The sequence below is a fragment of the Coturnix japonica genome, chromosome 4, assembly GCF_054131305.1.
Source record: "Coturnix japonica strain WE chromosome 4, WE-NBRP24, whole genome shotgun sequence".
Lineage (NCBI taxonomy): Eukaryota > Metazoa > Chordata > Aves > Galliformes > Phasianidae > Coturnix > Coturnix japonica.
The window spans coordinates 38,933,350-38,938,005 of record NC_140666.1 but is presented as its reverse complement, the minus strand read 5'-3'; the positions used below and the strand labels follow the sequence as shown (position 1 = coordinate 38,938,005).

At 42.2% G+C, this 4,656-nt stretch overlaps 1 long non-coding RNA gene across 3 annotated transcripts in view; it reads left to right on the top strand.

The window, feature by feature from the left end:
- LOC107313224 (uncharacterized) overlaps positions 1-4,656 on the top strand; it is a 61,479-nt gene that overhangs the window by 31,627 nt on the left and 25,196 nt on the right. The window contains exons 2-3 of one of the 3 annotated variants that reach the window (XR_014945792.1): positions 3,068-3,172; positions 4,390-4,579. This is a non-coding gene — a long non-coding RNA (uncharacterized LOC107313224). Of the gene's footprint in view, positions 1-3,067; positions 3,173-4,215; positions 4,580-4,656 lie in introns of those variants that run through there. The other 2 variants (XR_001554866.3, XR_014945793.1) reach the window with 2 other exon arrangements.

Below are 4,656 nucleotides of genomic sequence, written 5' to 3'. Positions count from 1 at the left end.
GCCGCCCGCCGGGCTGTCCGCCGGGCGCCGGCTCCGGCTTCGGCACTTTCCGGAACGACTCGGGCCGCGCAGACGGCGGGCGCCGCGCGTTCCAGAAAGATCTGGAAACCGGGGGAGGAGGCGTCAGCACAGCGTCAGCACTGCGGCGGGGAACGGAACGCCCCTTAAAGGGGACGCGCGCTCTGCCTCGCTCCCTGCGCTTCCCACAGCTGGCTCTGCCTGCTCGGAATGAAAGTGCCTAAAACACGGGTACCCCCACTGCAGGTATGGTGGTTTCTGTGGGTACCGTTTTTGGCGTAAACATCAAAACCCTACAAAACAAGGCTCCTCTCTGAAAACAACACAGCACTACGGCCACAGCCTGACACAGCAGGTGACACTACTGCCCCCTTTTGTTCCATTGCAGAGACCGAAAGTCAGCGCTGAACTCAGTGTCTCGGCAGCCCTGCTGGGAACTTGGGTTATTTCTCCATTCTTCTCAGTTTGATGTCGTTCCAGCGGTCTCCTCAGTTCCCCATGAGGATGTGAAGTGCCCAGGACCCCTGCAGTAGGGCTGGTTGTTAAACAGGGTTATAGGTGAAGCACTAAGGACAAGCAGCTGGTGGTAGGCACAGCACCTGGATCCAGCTCCGCCTGCTGTAGTGAGACCACATCCCATGCAGCCCCTGCTGGGACAACACCAGCCCTGTGACTCAGGGCATTGCAGTAAATGCTCCCGCAGCACCACCTCATGCTCACTCCTCACTGAGAGAAACCAAGAGAGAGCCCGCTCCATGCGAACGCTCTTGTGTAGCAATGCAACCGTACCAAGCAAGGCCCAGAGCTGCTGTGCAGCCTGGCAGTGGGGGTGAGCCCTCCGTGCAGCAGCAAGACAGACTGTGCTGCAGTGGGGAATGTAGACAGTGCAGACATTGGTGATAGTGACAAGAAAGTGCCATTGGCTGCTACATTCACTTTGCCAGGTGTATGACTGTATGAGTCAGAGATAAGATTGCAAGTGGGATAAGCTGAACTTGTTCATAAAAGTCTTTCTTGCATGCATTAGTGTTACACCACGTGCTCAGTCTGCAAGTATGAACACAATTCATTCACATCAGATTAGCCACAACCCCGAGTCCTGTCACACCCATGTTCTGCTCCCTCCACCAACCTGATCCTATCCCCGTACTCCCATTGCAAATCCTCAGGTTTTGGCTACATCTGGGGGTTTTTAATTCAAGATAATCCCATGTAAAAGGTTAAGTCTTTCCTTGGATCAGTTTCTTGAATGATATCAAAACAGTGCTCTTTAATTCCTAAAAGTATTTAACTTGGTACACGCTTATTTATAAAAACAACCAAATGACTTAAGGGTATTACTTGTCTAGTATTGCAGCTAAAAACATGCTATGCAAATGACCACAGACATCATGCAAACAAGATATGCATTAAATAAGATACACCACAGCTTTTGATGCAGCCCAGGATACTGTCAGTCCTCTGGGCTGCAAGTGCACACTGCTGGCTCATGTCCAGCTTTTCATCCATCAGAACCCCCAAGTCCCTTTCTCTGCAGGACAAAGAACTGGCACTATTGCTCCTCCTGTTCCATGGAGGGTATTAGGGAGCACCCCATGAAAAACAATGTTATCTTGGTGATATATTGTCATACAGCAGTCAATGGGACCTTTATAAGTTCCTTCTCCTCACTCTGCATCCAAGTAATCAGAACAAGTCATTACTGCACTACACTGAGAAGGAAGCTCAGATGCTTTAGCAAAGTGTTCTTTTTTGTTAAAGAGCACTAAGGAACATTTTCTTCTTGTTTCATCTACAGCAAAAGAGAGATCTTTAACAAATATTTATCTGATGTAATGCCTTGTTAGCTGTTTCCAACTGCTAAATTTAGAAGGGCTGTGATCCTTCTTCTGATGCTTCTTTACTGGGCAAATAGAAGGCTTAAGAATTAAATGAGGTCACTCCAGTCTCAAGGGAGCTCTGAAACGTTTCAATGCTATTAAAACTTCACGGCTATTTTTTTCCCTTTAGTAATACTGAAACAGTTTTTACAGCGTGTACATTTTCAGCTCGGATCAGAAATCAATAGTCCAGCAAGAAGCTGTTTTCCAATAAATTTAAAACAAATGTTAAGTCTTTGAGTAGCACAGTAATGTAAAAAATGCTAACAAAAAAAGAAAAGGGTAGCATTCAGGTTTTTTATCTAGTCCATGTAGCAAGGAGAGGACAGCCGCAATTTGAAGATGCTCAAACTGCACCTGTATTACTGTCAGTACCAACAGTGCCTGGCAAGTCGACAGAGCCTGCTTTCTTCAGTTCCTTTGCACTTCCCCACAAGCTAAAGTCTGTAGTAATCTTTTTTCAGAAGATAATCCAGCCAAGCAAAAGTCACGCACAGCACCATACCTGTGATTTCCTATGCTGCATCAAGTATGTAAGGAAGCATCCCAAGTTCCTGAGCTTCAATAACTCATAATGCTACTTTGTTAAATACCCTTCTGAAGAAATTAATCTTGAATGCTATTAGTGGAATGTTTCTGAGTTTTGAGTCACAAGCACATACACATGGAGGCCATCTGGAAATACTTCTAGAAGGCAGAAAGGAGATTTGAAGAACTATAAACACTTATGTACCTCATGCATGTTTTACTTTTTCTACTCTAACAAGAAAAAGAAAACAGCAACTTCAGACTCTTTACATATGAAGGAATTGCAGCTGAAAAAGGAGAGCTGAGGAATTTGCAGGCAATACAAGGGGATCGGTCCAAACTTAAGGACTGACAACATTCTTCCTGGAAAGCAACAGCAGGAAAGTCCATGGCAAAGCATTGCCTGTGGCAGGTTTTTTTTGGCACCACAGAAAAAAACTGTCAACAAGAGAAAGCCCAGAACCCAGACTTTTGTTTAAATTATGAAAACATAACCAAAGCAATTGTAAAACAGATAACCTAAGAAAAAACACAAATAAGGTAGATTTCTACATGAAAAGAATATTCACTTCTTTTCTGTTCAGGTCTGAATGCATTTGATGTAATTTTTCAAATTCCGTTATCAACACTTTACATTTCAGGATCAGGATTCCCCATCATTAATCCCCTGAGTGCTGAGCTCTGTGTCCCAGTGAGAATCCATCCAAGCTGAGGAACTTTCCTCTTGAAGCAAACAAATTTGCAAGGTAAGACAGCATTGCTCAGAGTATAATTTGCATTTTGAGCGATAACTTAACAATATTTCTTTTCCATATTCCGTTTGTACAAAGCTAGACTCCTCAAAATGTTTAAACTATTTCATAAATGTTTCTAGCTTTATGTATAGCAAGAATTAAGTTTACAGGGTGATAACTTAGCTACACAGCACACAATCTAATAGCATTAGACATATTCTAACAAGTAGAAGCTCTCCCAAGCAGTGCACAGTAACAATTATCAAGTAAATAATGAAAAGTAAGAAGATGAAGAGACACTTCTGCTTGAGGGACATAACACAAGAACTTCAAGCATTAGACTAAAAACAGACGTAATTTCACTTGTGAGATTATCTACAAACATTTTTGAGATCAGAATCCATGCTAGTGCCATCTTAATTGCTAAAATGTTAATTAATTGGAATTTTTTAAACACAGAATAGAAACATTGGTACCTGAATCTAAGATTTTCAATGTGCATCTTAATAATTCCGTCAGTTACCACCAAAATCACTGTGTTCTGAACGACACTGAAAATTTTGACTGAAGTGACGAGCAGTTACATGAACCCCACAAAGTTATTAATCACAGAAGTGAAAAAGGCAGACTTCATTACCTTCAACAATCAGCTACACAGAAAACCATGCTCACTTTTAAAGATGCTAAATACAAAATGTTATCAACACGCTACCATGAATTACCAACCATTCTGAGAGAAAGAACGGCACAGTTCTTGGCCAAATGTAGTGAGTTTATGAAGCAGAACCAAGAGATCATTTATTTACCAGTTTACCCACTTTGGACATTAAAATCTGTTTGTACCTGTCTTTGAAAGCGTAGTTTAAAGCCTCTGCTGGAAAACAGTGCATAACATTTACTGAATTTACAGAACTGAAAAAAGTCCTACAGAAAAAGAAATGGATTCTTAAAATAAACATCCACAGTTTGTATTACATGGAGTTTGTTATACGACATTCCTTCTACTGTTTCTACTTGCATGAGGTATAACAATGGTTAGAAATATTCCTTTTCAGGTCTTTTATTTTTCAGGCATTTGGTGCTGGAAATCTGGATTTATTCTGATGGGTACCAATAACAGATGTATGTGTTCAGTGTTAGCACAAGAAACTATAAATGCAAGTGCTGTGGAATAGGGCACATTTTCAGCATCCTTCCATAAATGTCCATCAACTTCTGTACCTCTCTAGGAATAGAGATGCCTGCATCGACTGCAGTCTGGATACAGTAAAAAAAACTGTCAAGAGAAACCACAGAACGTCTGACTCTTTTTAACCCATGTCCTTTTCTGGAAGGAGCCTGCCTATACAGGTTAGCTTCCATAGGGGGTGCTCCAGCTCCATACCAAATCAATAAAAAACGGTTCATTCACACCAGAAACTGTGCAGGGCTTTTGTGATGATATTCTTCTTCTAGGTCAAAACCAGAATTCCTCTGGATGCTAATGTAAATGCACT